This window comes from Mustela lutreola, chromosome 9 (genome assembly GCF_030435805.1).
Source record: "Mustela lutreola isolate mMusLut2 chromosome 9, mMusLut2.pri, whole genome shotgun sequence".
Lineage (NCBI taxonomy): Eukaryota > Metazoa > Chordata > Mammalia > Carnivora > Mustelidae > Mustela > Mustela lutreola.
The window spans coordinates 85,703,903-85,730,267 of NC_081298.1; the positions used below are offsets into that span (position 1 = coordinate 85,703,903).

Sequence of the window (26,365 nt, forward strand, 5' to 3'; positions counted from 1 at the left end):
CACAGGCAGACAGAGTGGCAGGCAGAGGCAGAGGGAGAAGCAGGCTCCTTGCTCGGCAGGGCTCGATCCCAAGACACTGGGATCATGACCTGAGCCAAAAGCAGCTGCTTAACCAACTAAGCCACCCAGGCGTCCCCCTTCCTCTCTTTTTAAAGGTTTGTTTTAGAGAGGGAGCTTGAGTGAGTTGGGGAAGGAACAGAGGGTGAAAATTTCCCTGCTGAGCGGGGGGCCCAATCTCACCACCCATAAGATCATGACCTGAACTGAAACCAAGAGTCGGATGCTTAACCAAATGAGCCATCCAGGAATTCCAATTCTATTTTCAATTTGCTAAACACATGCTAAGGCTCTCTAGGGGGAGGGGTGGGGGGGATGGGACAGTCCCTACTTCCAGCTGGTGTTGGAGATGGGCACTAGAATGAGAGCCAACTTATAGAAGAGGAAGCAGGTAATTATGGCTGGGACAGTTTTATAGAGGAAGAAAACCTTGAAAGATGGAGCTTTGAGGACAGACAGATTCAGAGCTATCAGTTGGTGAGTATGTGATTTCCCACAAAGGAACTGGGTCCTGGGGTCTCTGGCTAGCTCCTCAGACACCTGTAGACCTATAGGTCTCCTCAACTTGTTGATCTCCTGAGTCTGGGGAAAACCTTCAGGTGTCAGGTCCTGAACTCTGCTCTCTGGTAAACAAATATGTTCAAATGAGCTTTGGTATGGCTGGGATTTAATGTCACCAGGGATGGGGGGAGATGGAGGTAAGCATGATGTCTGACACCTGAAGAGAGCAGCAGTTTGTGCCCTCATCCTCAAGTTCTGGTTCCCTGGAGGCAGGTGTCCTTCTTGGCCACCCCTGCCTGGTCAGTGGGAGAAAACAGCCCCTTCTGCTGGCCTATCCCACACTAACAGGGAGCCTCTGGAAAATGTGGCCTCCTCTCTACTTGACCTAAGGCACCTGGCTTGCCCAGGAAAATGCTTCCAGGGAACCCAGAGGTGACCAAGCACACTGTTAGTTGAAGTGGAGCCCAGGCTTGAGAATGACCCAGAGTTCCTTGGTGGTATTTGTTACAAGGCATGTCCCTGAGACTACTTCCTGGGTATCCCATCTCTGGTATGGGCCTGGGATCTACTTTCATAATCCATCTGGTGATTCAGATGGAAAACCTCTGAGCCTGCCCTCCTTCGGCATCTAGTGAGTGGACTGGAGTCTGACAAGTGAATGGATTGGAACAGATGCTCTGGCTGAGCTAAGAAGAGACTCCCAAGACCACTCCTAGTCCAGGACTTGTCACCACACTCAACACTGTCGGTTTTCACCTACCCTGTCCTCTCACTGTGAAAACCTGGGATCCAGGTCCTGGGCATTTGGCCTGGGTAGCCAGATCAGTGGGCTGACAGTTGCTGTAAGAGCAGAGAACACAGGAGTTGGAAACTGAAGCCTGAAACTGGCTCCTGAAGGCTATTTCTCACGGTTTGCAGCCTGTAGTTTCCTTATGAGCAATCCCCTCTGCCATTCAGCCCCAGTCCTCCCACATGTCCAGCTTCCTTCCCTCTGCCCTGGCCCCAGCCCTACGTGCATGCCCATCCTCATAAGCACCTGCACTGTGAGGCCGCGGTCCTCCTCCTGCTACCTTCTGCCCCCTGCGTCAAAAAGTCAATGAAGATCGGGGTGCCTGGGTGGCTTAGTTGGTTAAGCATCGATTCTTGATTTCGGCTCAGGTCATGATCTCAGGATGGTGAGATCAAGCCCCGCATCAGCCTCTGTTTGTCCTCTCCCTCCCGCACTGCCCCCACCACCTCAAATAAATAAATAACAAAATCTTTTAAAAAGTGAACAAAGATGAATGAAGAACGTGTTGGCACAGGGAAACCCCTGAAATTGGCATTGTAAGACCTGAGTTGCAGCTCCATGTGAACTTAAGTCCCTGACCTTCTCTCCAGCCTGTACAAGACCTCGTTTAGTATGTTTGTTGCTCTGGCTGCTGCTTCTGGCTTAGTTACTCCACCCACAGCCCAGAAAAGACCGGACAAACCAAGCCCTCCCCACTGCGCCAAGGGGACCCTGGTTTTGCTCACAACTGTATTCCCCGTAGCTCGCACTGTGGTGCCGCATGGAAGGTGATCAGTAAATATTTGTTGTATTATGGACAAATGAGAACTTAGAGGCACAGAGATGCTAGTAATTAGGGGAAGCCCTTGAGCTTCCAGGCTGCACTTCCTACCAGTGAGTTCGGTAAATTCTCCTGAATAACTTTGCTCTTGATGGTCTGATAAGAACAAATAAAACCCTAGAGCATGGAGTTAGTTGTTTCATCTGTAAAATGATGAACCTGGTACTATAAGCCCTTCTTTCTCTGCCTTTTTCTCTCAAACTTTCTCCCACCCCTGTCCCACCAGTGAGCCTCAGGCTTATGCCCTCTGCCTCTCAGGGAGATCCTGCCCACCCTTGTTCATAGGTCCAGGTGTGTGTGCGGCCATAATACCTTTCAGGCTGGGAAAAAGGAAAGAAGCCAGACATTTTTTGGTTCTAGCTCCTTCTGTTGATACACATGAGCTCTTCAATCTTCCAGGACCATGGGGTTAGCAAGTACTTGCTGAATACCACTCCTCAAAGAGGAGAAGAAAGAGCTTAGTGTCAGAAGCAGGGCTTTGGTGCCTGAGTTCTGACCCTGTGCTAAGGAGCATTAGGACCTTGATCAAGTTCCTATATAGATCTGAGCCACCGTGTTGTCCTCTATCAAGGGGGTAAAACAGGGACCCTCATGGAATACAAAATCCCCTTTAGACCCACATCACAGTAGCAGCTGCTGCCAGCAAGATCCATGGGTGGGTATGAACTCTATGGTCAGGAATCAGAGGAGAAAAAGGATATTTGCATAGTCTTAAAGTATCTCCCCCAAGGTACTTATGAATTGTTAAGAGAGAAAGAGGAACTTCACCATGGAGGAACCTGGCAGACACCACCTTCATTAAGGGCTCAAGGTTTACTGGAAGCTGACCAATCAGCATCATGAAGCCCCTGGTATGGTGCTCTGAGGACATAGCATCGCTTCTGGGGCATTCTTACCATAAGCACAGATCCTCAACCATGCATGAGAAAAACCTCAGACCAACCGAGATTAAGAGACTTTCTACAAAATAACTAATCAGCACCCATCAAGTAAGGCAAGGTCAACAAAGACAACAAAGGAACGGTTTACAGATTGAAGAACAAGAAGACACAACAACCAAATTTGGGATCCTTGACAAGAAAGAGGGCATTAGGGAGGAAAAAGTATAATTGTACTATGATTATATAAGATGTTATGGTTGAATAAGATGATTGTCCATCATCCCCCTTTAAAAATTAGGGGAAGGTAGGTGAGTACAGAGTTCTCTGTACTATTTTTTGCAACTTTTCTGTAAGTCTAAAGTTTATTTGCTTGGTTTTTTTTTTTTTTTTTTTTTTTTTTTTTAAGTAACTGAGGAGTAAGTAAAATGATGCATAGATGGTGCTTAGCACTGTTGGCACAGGCTCAAAAAGTTTTAACCTCTATTATTGTTGCCTGGTTTGACAAGTACTAAGGATGGCAGGTAGAGAAAAGGGCAATCCATTTTTCAAAGCAGGAGGATTAGCCTCAGCAGAGACTTAAAAGTACAAGGAACATTTGGGCGACATAAGCAGACCAGACAGACCAAAGCAGAAAGCTTAAAAAAATTTTTTTTTTCTTTTCCAATAGCGAAGTAGTGGGAAATGAGATAGGAAAGGACTTAAATGCCAAAACTGGAGAACCAGCTTCAGCAACAGAAGAGGCAGGAAGAGGCACGTGTGTAACAAAGTAGTAATATAACCTAAGAAGTCCTTGTATTGTAGAAAGGCCCAGGCTCTCCCCGCAGAGTGATGAGTCATTAACAAAGGACAAAGGGTCCAAAAGAGAAGGGGAGCCTTCTGAGGAGTTTGCTAAGTCTGGAATGTAAAGGTCTGTACCAATGGGGAGAGTGAAGGGAAATCTAGCCTGTAGGATCGGGTGGCTCAGGGTGAGGGGTCCAGGGGTCTCCAGTCGGTGTTCTGGAATGATGGGGTGGTGAAAGCAGGTGGAACCTCTCAGGGGCCCCGGGAAGCTGCACATCCTGAGGGGAAATCCAAACTGAGCATGTTTGCTGCTGCTTGGTCCCAGACGCTGAAATGCACCAGGGAAAGAAAGGATGCTGGGAAGCCATCCAGGAACATTCAGTGTCTGCTGGGAAGTCAAACCAAATGCAATAGGAATGTGACTTGCTCAGCCACACGAGGAGACTGGAAATGAGGCTCCAGTTCAAGCTCATTATAACAGGTGAGGGGGATCAGTCCTGTCCAGAACTTCCCGATGCACCTGGATGGCTCCCCCATCCTCCCTGAGCTGACACAGGTGGCCCTTGGAGGCCTTAGGAAGCAGCCAGTTTGAGGGTTCAGCATTTGGGGCAGAGAGGGCTAACTGTAACCTGGGGTTATAGCCTAACCGGGGCTCCCTATTCTAAGTACAACTGAGGGCCTTTGTTCAAGCCCTCCTCCTGTCTTGTCCCCTCTGAGAGGAGGGGCTCCAGCAGTGGGCAGTTAAAGCAAATGAGATCTGAATGTGACTTGCTATGTCTGATTGAAGGTGTGGGTGGCTCGAGCTCAGTGGCATGTGGGAACCATGGAGAGCATCTAGCTAGTACTCTCGATCCTGGATGCACACAAGAATCACTTGGGGATTCCTTTTGAAAACCCCAAGCCAGGGCCTCAGCCCCTAGACATTCCAATTTAATAGATTCCAGGTGAGAATCAGGAATAGGTAGTCTTAGGACACTAGTAGTTTCATTTTTTTAACTTCTTATTCAGAAACAGTCCACTAAACAGAATGGTCTTCTCCCTCCATTTGCCCATCATGTACAAGTCTTAGCCAGTTTTGGGACAGTGCTCCCTCCACTGACCCCCCCCCCCCAACACCCGTCTTCCCGGATTACTTGGAAGCAATTGCAGAAATCACAGGCTCATGGTCATGGCATCCCTAGGTCGTTCCCATGTGCAGACAGAGTTGAGACCCAGGGACCTAGTCCAAGGCCATCATTGTATAGCTAGATATGCAGACTGAACTGTGACCCACAGAGGAGGAAAGACTTAGAAAAGTTCCACAGAAGGTCCCTTCCCACTTTAGCATTCTATGGACACGTGAACTTGGACCTATCGTAGGGACTTCTGGAGTCCTGGTGCCAAGCCAAGGACTCCTAAAGGCAGAATGGGCCTCTGTCCCAGGTGCCAACTGAAGGTTTATGTTCTGGTTCCTGGCAGAGTTCTCTCTCACTTTGCTCTGCTTAGTCTCATTGGGAGACTGCTCCTTAATGGCCCTGCTTGGGGCCTCTCAAGCTCTCAACCCTGTGGCTAAAATTTAGTGGTTCTCTTTTCTGCCTACAGGGTCAGGTGGGACTGTGATGACTCAGGACTGGGAGAGTGGGGGGGTTTCTGGCCCACTGGGCTCCCCCCACCCCAACTCCATAGGCTCCCACTCCCCCAAGGGCCAGGTGGCAGGGCCTCAGGCAGTGTTCGAGTTTCTCCTGGGCCTGCTGGCAGTGACAGGCGTGTCTGCCTGCTGCTCGGCTTTCCACATGCCCTGTCTGCTATCTTTTCTAATCAGAGAGCAGGTGCTCATTGTGAAAACAGGTGTTTGTGACTTGGGACCTCTTTGAGAGGAACCGAGTTCTCAGCACCATGGTGGTCACCTGGGTCTGGCTCTGAAGCCTCTGCGTCCCTGGTGTTTAACGGCAGCCTCAGAGTTGGGCAGACTTGGGCTTGAAGTCTGGTCAGTGTGTAAAGGCTACAGTTATTTCCTTTCCTGCCTTTATGACTGTTCTTTTCCACTTCATCTGTGGCTGGGCTGGGGCCCAGTTCTGGTGCTCTTCCATGTGATTCTGTGAAGACAGCCGGCCCCACCGCCTCCCTGCTCTTAAAGAAGCTGCTGCGGGGGCTGAGGCTGCACGGGGTAGAGGTGAGGGGTGTGTGAGCACATTCACACTGGCTCTTGTGCTGCCAGGGTTTCCAGGGGGGATGAAAGAACCCCTCAAATGAAAGAATCATGTGACATTTAATCGAAAGTCCAAAGGACAGTCATTTGTCACCTTAAAAAACCAGGGGCTTCCAGTAGAACTACAATTGGGGCCCTGACTTAGGCTATTCCTGGGCTTGTCACCACCATGTTTAATCTTTAGTTTGCTGGGTAGAAACTAAACTTTAGTTTGCTGGTGTGTACGTGCATGTGGGTGTTGGGGGTAGATGGTTGTCAGAGTGGAGACTGTCCATCCCAGACCCACCTGTGAACATGGGAGAACTAGAGAGTAAAATCTTCTAGTCCAGTTGATGAGGCAGGACAAGCAAGAGATCCAAAGATGCTCCTATTCATGGGTGTCAGCAAATTTGACCTCAGGGACAGAGCTCCCTGAATATGGTGCTAACGAGCTGAGCAGAAGGGCCATCAGAGGCGGAAGGCGACTAGCTGGGGTTGGGGGGGAAGGCAGGGGAGTCTGATGGAGCGATGTGTTATCCTTGGAATAGGAGAGGAGGCAACCTGGGACCCCCACACCCTCGCCTGGATGTGGGCCATGGGGTCAGCCAGAGGAGACCGCTAACTCTTTTACCTTTGTCAAGATAGCACAGGAGGGCCATGTCAAAGAACACCTTTATTGTTCCAAAAATGTTCAAATGAACTTTGTTATGTCAGACACACTTAATTTTTAATTTGCATATGCTGTAAGGCAACTTTTATTTTTCTTAAAGATTTTATTAGAGAGCATGGGGAGGGAGGGGCAGAGAGAGAAGCAGGCTCCCTGCTGAGCAGGGACCCTGATAAGGGTCTCAACCCAGGACCCTGAGATCATGACCGGAGCCAAAGGCAGCTGTTTAACCAAATGAGCCACCCAGGCGCCCGCAGGCAACTTTTAATATACAAGAGTGAACTTGTCTAAATTGGCTAGTGGCATATTCCAGCCTCAGGCCAGGCCCAGCGTGGTTGAACTTGTAGAGACTGCTAAGCTCTTCTTCCCTCAAAATGGGCCCAGAGGTGGGCGATGTGGTAAGCAAGGCTGGGCGGTCACTGGCCCTGGCCCACCCATGATCTGGGGAAGTGAGAACTCTGCTAGGGCTTTTATCTTCATTATCAAAACACAGGGGCCTAATTTAGCTTCTTGCTTCAGTCCTTTTCAGTGCGTTCGTTCCTTCCTTCCCTCTCTCCCTCCTTCCTACCTACTTTCCTCCCTCCCTTCCTTCTTTCCTTTCCCCTTTCTTTCTCTCCATCTTTCTTTCTCTAAAAATCCAGAGATTGAATTGCTCTGAAATATGGAAACATTCAATGGCATTGCCAAATTAGGATTTCTTCTCATTTTAAGAGCTCTTTCTAAGGAATTTTATTTCAAGAAAACAAAAATTAAAGGTGATGGTTATTCAGTCTGCCTGTTGCCTGTTGCCAGATGATGGGAGGCAAATAGCTTTTGGAGAATCTCCAGCTGTTCTGCTGAGTGTAGTTGAGGTCAGAGACAGAAGGAAGTGGCACATTCCTGGCTCCTGAGAACAAGAAAATGCACAAGGAGGCCCAGGTGGATTTTCTGTTGGCTGAGACTTCATGGTCTCTGGGAAGAGGCGGTGTCTGGTGCCCTAGAAGCAGGCTGTCTCCTGGCTGTCAGCCACCCAGGCAGCCTGGGTCCTGCTGACGGGCTGCAAGTCTGTCTCAAGGTGTCCTTTCTCTTTCCCATCCCCTGCCCTTGGGAAAGCCCATCCCTAGCCCAGCCCTAGGACCTCCACCTTTGTATCCTGATGTTCTCAGTGCCTTGAAGAGATTCTTCCAGAATGTGTCCCCTCCTTTCCCTGGTCCCTAAAACAAGGTCATCTGTGGGTGGCTCATTCTCCCTGGTCTCTGAGCTCTAGGAAGATGCCTCTAGAGTGGGTTCTTTTTCCCTTTGGCACAAGTAAGCTTTATTAGTCAGATTCTCCCACCACACTGAACACCTCTGGGTGGGGGAACACCTTGTCTCTCTACTCTGAGCACTTCCCTCCCTGCTTCTCTACCCCCAGGATTTCATTCTGAGGTGCTGAGATCTCTCTCCCAGCTCCCCAGATTCTAGAGGCGGCTCTGGTGAGGTGGACATTTAAATTGCTGCAGAGACATCAACCAAATCTTCAACGAAGTTCTGACCTGAATCCCGAAATCCAAGAGTTCCATGCAGAGTACTCATTTCCTGGTTCCTAAATTCCCCCACCTGTTCTGGCTGCCCTTAGAGGGACAAACTCCTATGGACAGTCTTTGGCCCATAGCCTGTGGATCTCAAGTGAGGCTGTGTCTATGGAGGAACATTTCCTGGGCACAGTAGCCTTTGGCTGGTGATAACCAGGCCGACCTTTCTTGGTCAGAGGCCCAGCCCACAGGGTCCTCAGTGACTTCACTGTGGCTAGCCAGCCATCAGGGGGGCGGGTCCACTGGAGTTTCCTGCACAGTTCCACTAATCCCTCCTGCACATTGTGCTCTTCTGGCAAGACTACACACAGCCCCTCCTAAGGAGCTGTCCCAGAAGTTTCCTCGGGAGGAAAATTCAGTTTTCTTCATTACCTCCCATTCCTCACAAATGGCTCATGGGAAAAAAGAGACCAGGGTAATGTGATTTTACTCTAAGGAAGAAGACTGCAACCAAGACCCCTAATCAAGTAAACCTCTCCCATCTTAAGAACAGCATCTTTGGAGCAAGCAAAAGCTGTTTGTAAACAGTGAGAGGCAGGTCCACTTCTGGAAGCTGAAGGCTGCTGCTTCTCACAAGGAGGCTGCACCACGGGAATGTCAGCGTGAGGCCAGAACAATGGAGAATAAACATAGCCTCTCAGGATGCAGAGTCTGGGCTGCGGGGTCCCATGCAGAGCAGCCCTGTGACCTTGGACTGGCCCAAGGGCTATTACCAAGTTACCAGCCTTTATTGGACTCTCAGTGTGTGCAATGGAGTTGGCTGAAGGGTAGAGAAGCTAAGGTGTCTAGTCCACCTCCTTGGAAGTTTGGAGGCCAGTTGGGGGAAATAAGACCAACATAGAGATAGGTGGAGTACTTAAGAACTACCAACTGACTCTGTGACTTTGGACAATGCTCTGAACCTCCTAGAGACTCATTTAAATCCATCTCTAAGTTGGCGATATTAGTGAAAGCCAAGGCTGGACCAACCAGATGATCTTCACAGGAGTTCAAAAAAGGGCATGTGCTTGGGGCTGGTGTCATTAGAGAAGGCTTCCTAGGTTGAGCTCCTTGCAGGAAGGTCCTGTGTGTTTTGTCTTCATACCCCCATCCCTAGCCTACTTCCTAGAATTCAAGTGGTGTTCAATAGAGACACCCTAAATAAATGGGTAGTAGAGAGGGAGGAGCTAGGGCCAACTGTTGAAAGATCCTAGGATTGTGATGTGTCTAGGAGAAGAGAGGGCCTTTCAGGCAAGGGATAGGCTGAGCCTGGATGCCCAGGCAGGAATATTATGTGCGTGGTGGGCCAGGGCTGGTCTGTTTCACTGTTGGTTGACAGTTTCTGCACAGCAAAGCATTTAAGGTCTGGCTTCTCCTCCAAGGGTTGCTGACTGTAGTTAGTCTATGGTGTTTCATCCCATCTGCCAGAAGGACTCCTGGCCCCATCAACATGACTGTATCTATATCAGAGCAGACCAAGGACTCAGACACAGAAAGGAGGACCCTGGCTAGCATGTGGGACCAGCCCACAGTCCCAGGAGCAGTAGTGCTAAAGCAAAATTTGGTGGGGTTTTAGCCTTCACAGCAGGTAGTTCCGAGTGTGGGTGAGAATACAGATATTTTGTTCAGACAAATGGGGGGAATTTAGAGTTCCTTATGGAAAATAGGTTAGCTCACTTATTACTCAGACAGTGTTTTCAAGGATAACACAGACTTAATGTTAATAGAAAAACATTTTCCAACAAAGGCTCTAAAAATGCCAGAGGGACCTGAGAGATGTCACAAACAGCTCCTTTTCCAGTAAAAGAAGGGTGGCTATGGAGGATGAGCCTTGGGGCTTTTCCTGCAGCCTAGAATTATAGCCTTTTCATGGCTCATGACTGTTTTATTACCGCAGACTCTAGGCTCAGCTTTATTACAGTGCACTGCTGAGGAAATAAAACTGAGGGAGAGAGGATGTCTACTTACTGACTTTGGCTGGTAGCTTCCCGTCTGCCTCCCAATATAGCTATCTGGGCTTATTCTAAATCTCAGGGAGTAGACAGAGGCTAGGGCTGGAAGTTCTCCTAATTGTCCCTCCACAATGCCAACTGACCAAAATCAAGGCAGGTATTAACTCGCCTGTTCCAGATGAAGATGTGTAAGATTAACAAGGCAGAGTAGGGGGTAGGGGGCTCCCTTTAGGGTTGTTTTTGGTCTTACAGACATCAGGCAATATGGGTAGAAAATTGCTTTTGGGTTCTCCCAGATTCTAATGTGTCACTCAACCAGTGCTTAGAACTATGTTAGGCTTAGTTGGGTGATAAAGAAAGTGCATGACACAGAACTGCTTGCTTCAACAAGCCCACAGAGGTTTGAGAGATCAAAACTAGCACATACAAAGAAATTAGAATAGACTATATCCGTGGCAATTAAAGGAAACTTTTTTAGAACTTGGCCCTGGCTAGCCTCTTTGGGAGGCATAGATAGGACAGCACAAAAGAAACCCAGGAGTGGCTGGGGTTAGAGTCCTTAGACTGGAACTGCCTCTAACAATAAGAACTAATCCAAAGATGGAAGAACTTTGGGAGATAGGACTCACCTTATTCGGGGGCCTCTCTTCCCTCCATTAAAACAATATTAAATAATAGCATTTGATATGTCTCAGGGATGGTTCTAATTGTTTGAACAAAAGTGGGTCACTCTATTTTTATCTCCATTTTATGGATGAGAAAACTAAGATCCTGGGAGCATCTAACCATACAGACAGAACTCACGGTAACTGACTCCAGAGTGAGGCCGCTGATGCTGTGCTCAGCTACTCTCTGTGGGGCTAAGCTGAGGATCTGGCCAGGATTTAGGATCCCAAGACACAGTGGAAGCTGCAGCTGAGATGGTAGACAACCTATAGTCCTGTAGGTTCCAGAGGGAAGCCCACAACACAGAAGCAGGGAAGGCGACCATGTAGGGGCACCTGGGTGGCTCAGTGGTTTGGGCTGCTGCCTTTGGCTCGGGTCATGATCTCAGGGTCCTGGGATCGAGCCCCGCATCGGGCTCCCTGCTCCGCAGGAAGCCTGCTTCCCTCTCTCTCTCTCTCTCTGCCTGCCTCTCTGCCTGCTTGTGATCTCTGTCTGTCAAATAAATAAATAAAATCTTTAAAAAAAAAAAAAAGAAGAAAAAAAAAAAGAAATCTCACACCCAAGGCCTCATGGTAGCAGAGCCAACACTATGCTTCCCCTCATCACCCCAACTATTTTCCTATTGCTTAGACACCACGGTGAGCAGGTGGGCAGACCACAGCCACCCAGGTTTCCACATAGTCCCAGGAGTACAAGACTGAAGTATGGGGGCAGAGCATATATATCAGCAAGGGAGATGTTGGCAGAACAAATTACCTGGTTACTCCCAGAAGGGAACACAGAGGGATGCCAGGCATTGTGATATGGACTGTCTGCATTAGAAATGTGCAGAAGATAGAGGAGGAGATAGGACTTCCCAGAGTTGCATAGGCATGAGCCAACCATTGCAGGAGTAGAAGTAAGAGGGGCTGGGTAGGAGCCTCCTAAACAGGTGATGAGCAGGATCCTGGCAGGTCTCCAGGGCTGTGCAGGAAGCCAAAGTGGCTGTACCAAGGCTTGGAGGGGGTGGTGTGGTGGGATGGGGAGGCCCTCACTATTAGTTTCTGGAAGGTCTGCCTGTCAGGCTTTGACAGTCCTCAGAATGCCTGAGAAGAAAGCTACAGTGTTCTCCACAAAGGTACCAATCCTTATTTTACCCTCTTCATGTAATACTGGAGGAGAGAGAGAGGGGGAGACTACATCTTGGGTTTCCTTCTATAAGAGACAAAAAGCTCCAAAATAGTTAATTTTTGTAATCCGGTCCCTTTGATGGGAATTGTGTGCATAGGGATATTTAAATGAGTTCTATATCGATGCTGAGAATAGCTCCATTTCTCTGCAGTGTTTGCAGCCACAGCATTCTGTGTCCAAAGGCTTGCAAATACTCTCCCAAAGCCAGCCTACAACCTGCTCTCCCACCCACTCGGAAGCTGCTTCTCTCTGGAGAACAAATAATACCATGTCTTTCTCCTGGCCAGGGAAGCACGGTAACATTCCCACATAAACTCTCAGAAGCCAAGGACCTTTGTTGTATTAAATAGGAGGCAGCAAACTTGAGAACTAGATAATGAGCACCTACTAAATGGCAGGTCCTAATGAATGAAAACAGGAATAATACTCCATGCCCGCCTTCAAGAGGCTCAGGGACCCCATAATCAAAGGAAGTCCAGGATCCCCTGGGGTCTAGTAGGGTCACTGACTTTGGGGGTTTTAGCTCCCAAAGATCCACATCCAAGGAACACCTCCCTAAACCTGTGCCCCCAGCCCCCATCAAATGAGGATGGTGGTCACTCTAGCAGAGGGTTGTGCCTATTGGAATATTGGAAGTTTGCTCCTCATTTCACTCCTTGCCTCCAGCCCTACCCCGATAAACAGCTTTCTGAAATGAGATAGTATTTAATTTATAATAATGGAACAACACAATAATAATCTATCCTTTATGGTAGATTAGGAGTTAGGATATGCCACCCCAAAATAGGCCATTTTGGAATAAGGATTATTTTGAGCTAAAAGCAACTGAGAAGCAAGAGCTGCAGGAAGAATTCTTGGCCCTCACTTTATCCACCTAAAAGCAGGGCATAAATTTCTTTTTGTGAAGGTGGCATAGATTTCCCTTTTGAAGATGTACTCCTCTCCCATACCAGGAAAGAAAAACAACTCATCCCTGGAATCAGCACTAAGATGAGTCTGCATGAACAAGCCTTACTAAAACTACTCGTCTTACATTCATTTCCCCCCTGTCTTTCCTAGTCACTTCCCCATAACTGATTGTCCCTTAAAGCCCAAACCCTCTTTTCTTTATTAAGAAGGGCATATAAGCTCTGAGTCTAACTGCTTCTTTGAGTTTAGCTTCTTTTATGTGAGTTGCCATGCATGTAAAATATGAATAAATTTGTATTGCCTTTCTCCTGTTAATCTTTTGACAGTTAAATTTGCAGTCCCTCAGTTACTGAACCTAAGAGAGTAGAGGAAAAATTTTTCCTTCCCAACATTTTCAACACAGGCTGGCTCATTAGAATCACTAGAGTAGCTTTTATAACAGATTAAGGCCCAGCTCCCTCCCCAGGACAATTGAATCATACTGTCCCCCAAGTGCTTTCAATGTACAAGCAAGGCAGAGAAATAGTCCAGGGTTTAAGATGCCAGGGTTTAAGGGAGAGGCAGCAGGAAGAGGGCCATGAATCCTGGTGTATTTCTGGGAGTGGTTTCTACTTCAGGGCCAGATCAGAGTCACTCGTGGATGATGCATGAGACCCTACAGGTCCTATTCCAGGTGCTTACTGTGCAGGGATGCTTTTGTGGAAAGCAGAATAGCAGGTGAGGCAGGCCTGTACAGTGAGTCTCAGTGCATCTTTCTGGAGGGATGTCTTCTTCTTGGGACTGGATCCCAAGATGCCCCTCCCCCACCTCACAAATGCACACACTTGCAGCCCCTGCCTTGCTTCAAGAAGTCTCTCTGAGGCAGCTTTCCAAGCTGCTACTCCTTGGCGTTTCTGGTTTTCCTATTTGTCACCTCTGTGAGAGAAATTAACAGTTTTGCCAGACCCCATATAAACAGGAAGGCAAGCTGTTAACAAGAGCCTCCTGCCCCGCTGCCAAGCCCAGAGCTCATGGTTTCCTTCCTCAGAGCCTGTCAGTTGTGAGGAGGGGAGAGGAGAAGAATGAGCTCTCTTTGGGCACTGTGTGGGCTCTCTTGCGGCCACTTGAATGCCAGTGTCGGTGCTTGCAGAAAGCTGGGTCTGCAGCTGGCTAGTTTGGTCTGTTTTTTGAGGGATGGCCAGGGACAGCCACTGATTAAACTGGGAACAAAGCAAGCCTACAGTCATGGCTGTGCACACCAATGCTGTGAACAGCAGAGAACAATTAATTGCCCTGTTGTGGAATGTGTGGATGGGGAGGCAGGGAGGCTGTTGGAAAATGTAAGAACGTACAGGAAAATGTTAAGCAAGTGCTTGTGTTCGATCGAAGCTGAGAGAGAGAGCCAGCCAGCTCTGCATGTGCTCTCAGGACCTACCACAGTGTAGAGGGCCCTGGTTACTGCCTGCACACCCCACAGCTTTCCCCAACTAAGGGGTCTGACATACTGCAAATGGGGGACACTGTGCCAAGCAAGATAGGGAGCCTGTTGTCCTTTGGGATGGCAGTCTTATCCATTTAGCTGAGTATATGTTATAAGAATGCACAGTTCCGTGTGTGTCATGACAGGAGAAAGGTTGTCTCCCTGCAGGTTTGCTGTGGGCTTCTATCCAGGCACAACGTAGACCAGTGTTTATACCTTTGTTTATGCCCTGGAAGCCTGCAGTCTAACTTTTATCCCAGAAGTAAAGGGGGAGAGGACTGGGAGGCGAGTAGGAGTCTCTCATTCCTCCACCACCAGCAGCAAAGAAGATTGCTGCTTGCTTTTCTGGGGAGCTGAATTGGAATAGCTTCTGTAGAGCGATGGAAAGGGGGTGTGTGTGTATGACTGATTTAAGCCAGGGAAGCTAAAAACATTCATACCATAAAAGAGATGGAAAAGAATGAGGGCAATAATGGCAAGCAAAGGGGTCTGGAGAAGGTGTGAGATGGTTTGGGGACCAGACAAGGGGAATGTAGAAAATGTTAGATCCTCTTTGATGCATCTTTATACATGCTAAAGATTGAAATTCCTTTTCGTGATGCCACTATTGTCTGCTGGACTGTGCGTTGGACATCCTGCCAAGGCTGGGCCTCATGGGGCCCTGGGATTTATTGGGATTCCACAGAGAAGTTATTTTTGCTATCCTGGGCACCCCCTCTAGAAAGCTGAGCCTGAGATCAGAGATTGTGTGCAGGTAGTTTATTTGGGAGGCGATCCTAGGGGGTAGAATTGAGGGACTGAGAAAAAGGAAGGAAGAAAAGCCTGTATGGGTGTGTTATCAAGGTCATCACTCTGCAGGTGGAGCTTAATCCCACCCAGGACATTTGAGGAGGGTGTAAACCTAATCTCTCAGGATTGTCCACCTGAAGATCAGCCAGAAGAGGCATTCATCCATCAACTCCCTTCACCCACTGTTTGAAGATTCAGTGCGGGGCATTCACTCCCCTAATGTCAGGGCTGTGCACATGGGAGACATAAGTGGGCTCCCACTAGTGTCTACAGCATCCTAGAAATCCCCACATAGAGGAAGAAAAGGACATGGGCAGCTCTGGAGACAAGCGGCTATGAAGGTGAGCCTGGCAGAACTGTGGTGAGAATCAGATGAAGTCGAGTGTGGGGGGTGGGAAGCCAGAGGCATCTGACCTATCACAGAGAACATAGGCCAAGCCCCTGATATGACCCTTGAAACCATGGAGATATAGGAAGACAGGAAGGGTATGTGGAGGAAAGATATGTAGGCCTAGTTGTAGCTGTGGCAAAGGGGAGCTCAGGGCCTTTCTCCATTCCTTTATGTGCCCTCTACCTTGAGGGGCCCCCGACCTCTAGTCATGCACACCACTGAGCAATCCTCGGCACTCATGCGGTGGTGGCTCATAGAGCTACCATTCATTGTCCCCTCTCTTCAGAGTCCCCCTGCCCTACTGCCTGGCTCCTATTCTCTACCACCCTCCCCCCAAACCTCACACTAATCCTCCCGCTCTTTGCTGGAAGCATCTCTACTTAATTTTATGAGGCAAAAAAGATGATCAAGTTATCTTACATGCTTGTGCCTCAAGTCCACAATATAAATTAGTCTAGTGGTAAATTTTAGGTAGGGATAGCCAAGGAGGAGAGATTTGTGGACAGAGTTGGGAGGGCGGGGGTGGGGAGTCAAGAAGCCACTGAGCTTCCCTAACCTGAAGGGTGCCTTGATGTAGTCCTAAAGTGAACTCACATTTTCCTAAACTCACCTCCGTTCATGTGACGGGATGGGAATACTTCCTTTCTTAGCCAGCATTGTCTGTTATGAGTTCCCTCCAGAGCAGAGAAGGGAGCGGAATGTACTGCTTTGTTGTTTCCTGTAGAAAGGGAGGGAGTGAGGAAGTCCAGAGAACCCCCGTCCTGGGCAGCTGCCCCTGGGAACCCAGCCAAGTCTTTAAGCGCAGAAAGGTACATGGTGAGAAATTCTCATGGTGCATATACATGGTTGTGATGGACACCCTCACTCACTGGCCTTAAGCTTATATGTAAGTAGACAGAAAAGGATTACTGCTTGATTTAAGTAACTGAACTCCTCTTCTTGGCCCAAACATCTCATTGCCTCTTGCATGGGTTTTGTGCTTCATCCTGTGCAAGTATGAGCTAATAACCAATATCAATAATAAAGGCTGCTCATCCTATTTATTTCATCTACTGTGCCTCAGGGGTGGAAGTTAGAATGTGGTTGGTGCTATGGTGTTGTCCCCCCCACCCCAACTTTCTTTTTTTTTTTTCTTTAATTATTATTTTGAAGTTTATCTTAATCGTCAGCTCCAGTTTTAGCCTAATTTGTGTTTCTCATGAAGCCATTTCCAAAGCCTTATTTCCTTTAAGCCCAAAAGGGAGACTGGGAAAGTTCAGAAAAAACGAAGTTCTGGTTTCATCAGTCAGGGTCCAAGGTAAAAGGCAGAACCCTTTAGAGGGAGGGGAGTGTATGTGATAGGGATGTGGCCTTATGCAATTATGGGAGCTGGTTAAGGAAACTCTGTAAAGTTGTTGTCTTTGTATCTAATGCTCAAGTTTTAAGTCCCCAGGGAAAATAGTTGGGAAGGGCAGGTGGATATAAAGTAGAGGAGAACAAACAAGCTGGAACCCACAAGCAAGAGGTAGGACTCAAGAAGGGCTGAATCCCAAGCTAGTTCACACTGCCTCTGACTGGTGGTGTGAGCGTGCTATAGGAGAAGATGGCGCCCTCCACAGCAGAACTAAACACACCTGGCCCAGGAGAGGAGGAAGGTTCCAGGGGAAAGTGGAACTATTATGAGCTAGACTACTGTCTCACACTGACAAGGTGAGCTAGCAGATAAGTGACATGTGTGAACTACAAAATGGCTGTTGCTTCACTTTCACCCTCCACATCTCACAGAAGAATCTCTCTTGCAGCTCAGTCTAAGCAGAAACATATAGGAAAGGGAATTCTGGGAAATGTAGTTCAGCCCAGCCAGGTTGACAGACTATAAAGCCACCCAGTGTCCTAAACAAAGTAATAGTAAATTATTGTTTGGCAAAAATATAAGCTACTATCTTTTGAGCAATGTCCCAGATGCTTTACAGGAATTACTGCATTTAATCTCTTAACCCACTGAGCCACCCAGGCGCCCCACTGCATTTAATCTCTTAATAGTCCTATGAGAAAAGCACTTATTCCCATTTTGCAGATGGAGAAACCAAGACTGAGAGTGAGCATATTCTTATGGAACATAAGAGAGTACTCAAGATGCCTCTTTCCTATGAGGAACTCTTTCCTTACAGTTGGGTACTGATTATTCAGTCTATTTTTAGGCCATGGAACTGCTATGTGACCTGACCTGCCCAATCAGAGCACTCTATCCTCTTGGTCACAGTGTCCATAAATGGGCATTGACCCAGGCTGGGCTAATCATAAACTTTCTTGGGACTTGTCAACCAGGAAAGGTATGCTCTTTGTCCCTAAGGGGCTGTTTAAGTTAAATATAGGTCTTGGCTTCTAGTATTCATCTTTTCATATAGAACATACTTATCTGAGGATGGAAAGATATCATTTGGACCTCTAGGTTCCACTGTGTCCAAAGTTGGCTATACTCTTGAACCACCCAGGTTACATGAGCCTCTAAGTTCCCTATTTATGTTACCTAGTTTGGGTTGGAGTTTTGCCAGTTGCCACCAAAAGAGACTAATAAACAAGAGTGGTAATAGGAGTATTTTAAGTGAGAGATCCTAAAATTTAGGCTCCTTTTTATTTTATTTTTTTAAAGATTTTATTTATTTATTTGAGAGAGAGAAAGCATGAGAGAGGGGAAGGTCAGAGGGAGAAGCAGACTTCCTACTGAGCAAGGAGCCTGATGTGGGACTCGATCCTGGGACTCTGGGATTGTGACCTGAGCTGAAGGCCAATGCCCAATAGACTGAGCTACCCAGGTGCCCAAAATGTAGGTTCCTTATATGGGGGGAGCAGAGCCTTGGATTTCTCAGGTACATAAACCAATACATTTTCAATCTTTTAAAAGAAAATGTTACCTGCAACCAAGAGAGAATGTCTAAAAAAAGGTTAAATGACTGGCCTAAGATTGCCCAGCCAGTAAGAGGAAGTGTTGGAACTCAAATCTGGGGCTACTGGATTCCAAAGCCTGGGCTCTTACCCACTGGGTCATACCATAGCCGTGCCAATTTAGTCAGTGCATCTGAGGTCACCACAGGCTCTGCCTCTGTAGCTTCTCAAAGAAGATGGAGGGGCTGCTCAAAGGAAAGACCGGGGTGAGCTTTTCTAATTCCCTTTGGAAACAAAGGAGACTGTAGGGGGAAGAAAAAGTGGCCAGACTTTGAGGTCAAGATTGAAGGCTGTGATTCGGGATTAGAGCCCCCAAAGGTATGAGAGACCCAAACAAAATCTTCTGAGGATTCATGCAGCAACTTTTATCCGTGGTGGTTATTCGATTACTCTATGTGCTGGACTGGAACTGATCAAAGCAAACTGAAGACAAAGACAAAGTTCCCTCTAGTCAATCCCCTAATACAAAATCGGGGATGCCAGGTTACTACTCTATTTTTATATCTTTCCCGGGATACAAATTTGAGTGTTCCTTCCTATTCTCTTCCATTGTCCAGTCACCTCACAATTAGAGGTTTGTGATTAATCCAAAAGCTTCCTGCTTTGACTCTTCAAACAAGTGGAAAACATCTGGTCTTTGCTCAACAGTTATAATAGCTTTTTTTTTTTTTAAGGTTTTATTTATTTACTTGAGAGAGAATAAGAGAGAGTGAGCATGAGGGGGGGAAACTCAGAGGGAGAAGCACACCCCACCCCCCCAACCGCCGAGCAGGGAGCCCAATGCAGGACTTGATTCCCAGTGTCCTTGTATCAAGCCCCACATCAGCTCCCTGCTCACTGGAGAGTCTTCTTCTCCCTCTCTCACTCCCACTGCCTGTGTTCCCTCTCTCACTGTGTCTCTCCCTGTCAAATAAATAAAATCTTTAAAAACAAACAAAAACTTAATTTAGTCTTTGTTGTGTCTCTCAATGATTCCATTGACCCCGTTGTCCAGATTATTTCCAGGGCTCCTCTTTTTCTGGAGTAGCAAGCTTTCCAGTAGAACTTTCTGCAATGATGGAAACATGCTCTATCTGCTGTCCAGTACAGTAGCCACTGACCACATGTGGCCATTGAGCACTTAAAATATGGCTAGTGTGACTCAGGGACTGAATTTGACATTTCATTTATGTTTCATTACTTTTTTTTTTTAAGATTTTATTTATTTATTTGACAGAGATCACAAGCAGGCAGAGAGAGAGGAGGAAACAGGCTCCCTGCTGAGCAGAGAGCCCGATGTGGGGCTCCATCCCAGGACTCTGGGATCATGACCTGAGCCAAAGGCAGTGGCTTAACCCACTGAGCCACCCAGGCGCCCCTGTTTCATTACTTTAAATAGTCATATGGAGCTAACTCCCCCAATTGTATATAGCACATATGTGTCTAATCTTGTTTCTGGCCTCCTAAGTATTATCCTTGTCCTTTAAATACCTGCCAACTTTTGCTCATTTTGTGGTGTACCATGACATTTTAGTCTCGGTGACCTCTGTGTAGTTTCCAGCTTCTGTTTAAGTACTTTTATATTTTTTTCATATCTCCAAGTTCATATTTATCACCACTAAAATCTTTTTTTTCTACCGCTTTTTCTCATATTGTTCAGAATAGTCTGACCAAAAAGGATGTCCATACTGCAAAGTCATCTGGGGGAGAATTATGTAAGAATTCCTCCAATGAGCACAATGAGGTAGACGAGTAGTCCTGACTTTCCTGACTTACCATTTCTATTATAGGGGATGCCTATTGCTGCAAAAGTGGGGAAAAGATAATATTGACTTCTTGTTTCCCTGAAAACCAGTTTGACTGATCTTCCTGATATTTATATCTATTATTTTACTCCAGTGATTGGAAATATTCTGTCACACTGATCTTTCTCATTCTCCCGAGGAGGGGGTTGTAGGGGGTGGGTAGGGGGAGATAACAGAACTTCAACACAAATGCTCATGTGCTGGAAGTGGCTTGAAGGACCTGATGGTGAATACATTGCCACCACCACTTGCTACTCTCTGTGGCCCTCTGTTTCATTGACCTGTGTTTCTGACCTTGTGTTATGTAAGAGGGGTACAGGCTTTTATATAAGATATGTGTTCTAAGATCCCAAAGATCAGGGAGTATATTTTTCATTTGATTACTCCAGTATATCCTTTCCACAGTTCTAATGCTCACAGTTAGTAAAATGCTAAACCCTGCCGAAAGCTGACTTTAGGAGATGCCAACAAAAGATGACTGGCTATTTGTTCTCATTTTCTGGCACTGCTAAATTATATTTGTCTCCGTGTTCAGCATCTGTCCCGATCAGATGATGATTCTCCCCAGCGGCCCCAGGAATCCCAGTCCCTCTACCCCTTGTACAGAGCCTGTGTCTCTCTGTGCCACCCCACGCAGACTTGTGCAGAATTAACCTTACACAGTTAATGTTTAATTTTAAAAGCTGAACTTTTCTTTGCATTTTCATTTTGGTGAGCAGACCAGATGCTTTGCCAAATTTACCCTCAGCTAATTGTGTAGTTCAGTGTCCTGAATATGCCCTTGTTTGCTTAAGACCTGCTGATTTGCAAAAGAAATTGTTCCAGGAACATGGGTCAGAATGGATGTTCACGTGGCAGCTGAGTTGACCAGGAAGGAGCTCTGAGGCCTGGCTAGGGTGCTAGGTGTGTGCAAATCTGCAGGCATAGAGGGACTCTCCAGGGCAGGATTTTCATTTTAATGATACGGCTGCTGTAGGTGGGGGAGAGCTGGGGCCTGGAGACATGGGCAAAAATCAGTTTGGCTCTGATCCACCTTCAGAAGCCCCTCAAGCTTTTCATCTTGAGCAGGCTTTGGGGCAAGATTGAAATAAAATATTAATGCACAGCTGGAGGGAAATAATTTTAAAATCTGGCATTTGCTCTGCCTCTGTCCCTGGAGGCCCCCTGATAAGATGTCTGTGAAACCAGAATGATCTTCCAGCAAGAACAGAATAAGGATAAAGTTGCTCTGTGATTCTGCCCTGTGCCTGAATCTGGAAACTGACCCCTAGAGGTATTCCCAGGGATTTGGCTCCAGGGTGGATCACAAACCATGCTCCAACTCCTGCTTCAGGGATGTGAGTTGAGAGCAGCCCTGAGAGTGGACCCAAAAGAGATAAAATGGGTGCAGCCTGGGGGGTGGGGGGTGGGGACAAGGAGAAGATCATCTGCCTACCTTGGTGACAGCCAGGGTCTCTAACTTAACAGTTGAGATGGTTTGTCATCTCTTCTGATTTTTACTTTATTTTTTTAAATATTTGTTTTATTTATTTATTTATTTATTTATCTTCTTGTCACTTTTAGCACATCCCACCCCGTCCCCCTCTCTGGGCATCTCAAGGCAGCTACTGTCTGCCCCTGACACTCCCCGCTGGTTGTATGCTCCCGCTAGCCCTGTTGTCTTGTTGGCTCTCTTATGAGATTTGTTTTGGTGACCTACAAGGCAGACACTGTGCCAGCAACTCACTGTATTTCATTCAGCTCTCTTAATCCATCTAGAATTTGTTTCAGTTCTTAGAAGTTCACTCATTTTGGTAACTGCATTAGTTTCCTGTGAATGCATAACAATACCATAAACTTAGTGGCTTAAACAACACAAATGGATCTCACCGGACTGAGATTGAGGTATGGACAGGGTTGTGTTCTTTTCTGGAGGCTCTGGGAAAGAATCTGAGAATTCCTTTTCCATCTTCTAGAGGCTGTGCATATATGGTTTACACACCCTTCTATCCTCAAAGTCGGGAGGATAGAAGGTTGAGTCTTTCTCACAACACTCCTCTGACAGTCTTCTGCTCCCCTCTTCCACATTTAAGGACCCTTGTGATTACTTTGAATCTACCTGTATAATCCAGGATAATCTCGCTCTTTTAAAATCAGCTGACTAGCAACCTTTTTTTTTTTGGCCAACTAGCAACCTTAATTCCATTTGCAAGCTGAATTTTCTTTTGCCAGGTAACCTAACCTACTCACAGGTTCCAGGGATTAGGACATGGATGTCTGGGGGACTCTTGTCCCCCATATTACTAATGAACCTAACCTTTCTCCAAGCCATTTACAGACCCTGAAAATGCCTGTAAAATAGATGAGTGGGTGAGATTGTGTTTTAATGGGTAAGGAAGCTGATGTAGGAATCAAAACACCAAGGTAAACCAATCCAACTTGCACAGATCTCACCCTGAGTTCACTTTGAAATAGAGACTGGGACATCATTAAGATGCAGGTGATGGCATTCAGTTCATTTCCAGGCTGTAACTCTGGATGGTAGTACTTAGGAAAGAGAAGGTGTGTGGGTATGTCAGGGAGGTGGGGGAGTGTGGCCCTGTAGGACCAGCTGTCAGACCTAGATTCAAGTTTTGTGCTCACATGAACTTGACCTGACTATGTCATTTCCTTGTCCCAATTCTGCGATGCCCTGTTAAGTGACCAAGATGATCGTTTTAACACAGATAGCTACTCTAGAAAGGTGTGACCCAAATGCAAAGCTACGCATATTTATTAAGATGGTTGTCAGAGAAAGAGGCTGAACCGAGAATAAAAACCATGGCCCAGGTACTGACCTTGTTGAATTTTCCATGAAGGATGAATAGGCTATTCATACAATCAACATATGGACAAATTTTTTTTTTTAAATAACAAATGAACCTTATGAAGAAGAATTAAAAAGCTTATGATAGAGTGATCCTAAAACCTACTTGGCAAAGAGGAGTTCTGCCTGCCGTTCCATGACTGCTATTCAAATACACGGGACCCGATTATGCAGTTCTCCTAACGGCTAGATTCCTTTTGCGGTTTAGACTAGGGAGTTCAGGAGTCGAATCCTGAGTCTGGGGAAATCAAAAGAAACAGAAAGTCCCTAACCTGTAAGAGGTAGGATTTAAAAGGTTTACACTGAGTTCCTGTTTGCTGACAGTTCCTCTGTTTTGTTCCTTTTTTTTTTTTTTTTTTTTTTTTTTAGTAAAATTAAAGACTTTCCCCAACCTTAACACAATTTCTCTGCTTAGGATCCAAACTTAAGAACAACGCACGCGCGCATGCGTGCACACACACACACACACACAGAGCTGGGCCACCTTATTGGGATATTTGGCTATCTGTTAGTCAACAATACAGAGGCTTCTACTGCTAAGGCAGGAATTAAACTGTGTGATTTCACAGACACCTTTACCAGGTGATTGGAGGTTGGCAGCATATATCACCCTTACTCCGGAGGCTTGGAAACGATAAATGTATCCTGGAGCTGGCCAGCATCTCAGAGAGTGATTAGAGTAGGACACTCCCAGGGTGGGTTTGCCCCAGGGACAGTGTGACTTGGCTTCCGCATCTTCTAGCTCCAAAGCACAGCGCTCTCAAACAGTTAAAACGCAAAGGGAGGAACTGTTTTTGTTGGAGAGCCCCAACACAGGTTCCAGCACATTTTTCATTTGCCTGACTTTGCTCTTGGCCCTAATGGGGTAGAAGGTGGGGTTTTCTCTCCTGAAATCATGAAAATCTCTTCACCAGCATGTGTGCGTTCAGATCTGCTCTTCATATTGGTCACGTTATTAACTGCAGCTGCATGTGCTGTGAGCAAATTGTTTTTGTCTTCAGTGAGGTTCAAGTTGGCTTGTGATTGCCTGTGCCCTGCAGTTGCAGTGGGCATTTTTGTGAGGGGCTTGATTATTCTTCTACTTTTGTTCTGTCTTTGTCACTCCTCAATTCGTGTGCTGATTTGGGCTTGTCTGCAACGGGAAAAAATATTTGGCTCATTCCATTTCATGCAGTAAAGGCAGCAGCTTGCTGAGAACTGGTTTTATCACCTGGAAGACTAGAAATTGGGCAAGATGTAAGTGCTATTAGGATCGTGTTTGATATGGAGCCACACGATAACACCCCAAGTGCACATATGCCTTACCCTTAACTCTATTTTTTTTTTTTTAAGTTTAAAAATCAAAGCAAAACAGAAACTCTCCCTCTAAATGTTTTCAGATAAGCTTGTACATTTGAGCTCCATGGTGTTTACATCTATGGAATCTAAGACTGGTGAGTTCTTTTTTGTTTCTGTAGGACCAAAAATTGTCAGAAAATATTTAACTCTGATATTTAAAAAACAAACTCATAAATGCTGTGGTAGAAACACTGAGTAAGATCTGGCAACTCCTCATATTTTTAAGATTATAATTTAAAAACACGATGAGTAATAAATTCGTAGGACTCAAGTTAATTTTAAATAATCAACCCATTACTCAGAGAAACAGAAAAGTACGTGGGTCGCTTGACTGGCACAGAACCACCAATGATTCAGATTGCCTCTTTCAAAATCCATATCTGACGACCCCATATGACCATTTTTCTTCTTTGTCAGCATCTGTGTGAGCTCTCAGTTTGTATTTCATTAATTTGCATTGGTAGGAATTTTGCTTTATAAAATGTAGCTTTCAGGTTTATTCTAGGAAGAGAGAAAAGGAAGCAAATGTTCATGATCAGCTGCTTTAAAAGCCCTGCTGCTTTCTGGCTCCAACAGTGGGTTCATGCCCGGGACCCCCTTAGCCCTTTGAAATGGGGTAGAATCCACTCCAGGGGGGTCCAGAGTTTTCCCCACCAAGCACCTCTTGATTACTTTCCTGCACTCCAAGTGTTGAAAGCTAGTACTAGACCGTTAAGTATCCTGAACAGTGTCTAACTGTTCAGAGCCCTCCGTGCCTGCCCAACAACAGGACCACAGGGGATCTGTAGAACCGTGTGAGAAAGCTTTGGAATCAAATGTCCCACGATTTGAATCCCAGTTGTGCTAATTACAGGCTATGTGATCTTGGTTCACTTAGGAGACCTCTCTGATACTCCATTTTTCTTATTTGGAAAATATTATTACTATATAATGTAACAATACAATAATGCAGTTCTTTTTTAAAAATTTTATTTATTTATTTTGAGGGAGAGATTGAGAATGAGAGCGAGCATGAAAGGGGAGAAGGTGAGAGGGAAAAGCAGACTCCCTGCAGAGCTAGGAGCCTGTTGGGGGACTTGATCCCAAGACTCAGAGAGCGATTAGAGTAGGACATTCCCACAATAATGCAGTTCTTATAATCCCTTGGAGGGGTAAATAAGATAGTACATGGGGGGCGCCTGGGTGGCTTAGTGGGTTAAGCCTCTGCCTTCAGCTCAAGTCAGGATCTCAGGGTCCTGGGATCGAGCCCCAAATCGGGCTCTCTGCTCAGCAGGGAGCCTGCTTTCTCCCTTCTCTCTCTGCCTGCCTCTCTGCCTACTTGTGATCTCTGTCAAATAAAAAAATAAAATCTTAAAAAAAAAGATAGCACATGAAAAGTACTTTCACAAGGATCTACTTCAGAAAATGACAGTTCTTTTAATTCATCTACCGAAAAGTGTTCCTTATTTTAAAAAAATTAATAAAATACACATCTCTGTAACTGCAGTCAACTTTGTCCGGAAATGATCAAGGCTGTACTCTGAGTGCAATTCTAAGTAACATTTTAAAACCCAGATTTTTATTTTTTTTATTTTTTTTTTTTAAGATTTTATTTATTTATCAGAGAGAGTGGGCGAGAGAGCAAGCACAGGCAGACAGAATGGCAGGCAGAGGGAGAAGCAGGCTCCTGGCCGAGCAAGGAGCCAGATGCGGGACTCGATCCCAGGACGTTGGGATCATGACCTGAGCCAAAGGCAGCTGCTTAACCAACTGAGCCACCCAGGCGTCTCTAAAACCCAGATTTTTAGTTGGCCTGCTCAATCAACCTTTCTATAGGTAAACATGTTACTCGATTAAAAAAAATGACAGTAATTTGTGGACCCCACCTTTTTTTAAACTACTTTCCTTGACCCCTAGAGGTCTAGGGGTGCAAGGCTAAGAAATAGTGTCATTGTTTTTGGCT

General features: G+C 46.3%; 1 long non-coding RNA gene across 3 annotated transcripts in view; it reads left to right on the forward strand.

Moving 5' to 3' along the window:
* Positions 1 to 26,365, forward strand: part of LOC131840189 (uncharacterized) — a 143,309-nt gene that overhangs the window by 4,557 nt on the left and 112,387 nt on the right. The window contains exon 3 of one of the 3 annotated variants that reach the window (XR_009357251.1): positions 4,155 to 4,310. The exons of the other annotated variants lie outside the window; for them this stretch is intronic. This is a non-coding gene — a long non-coding RNA (uncharacterized LOC131840189). The remainder of the gene's footprint in view (positions 1 to 4,154; positions 4,311 to 26,365) is intronic. 3 annotated transcript variants of the gene reach the window in all.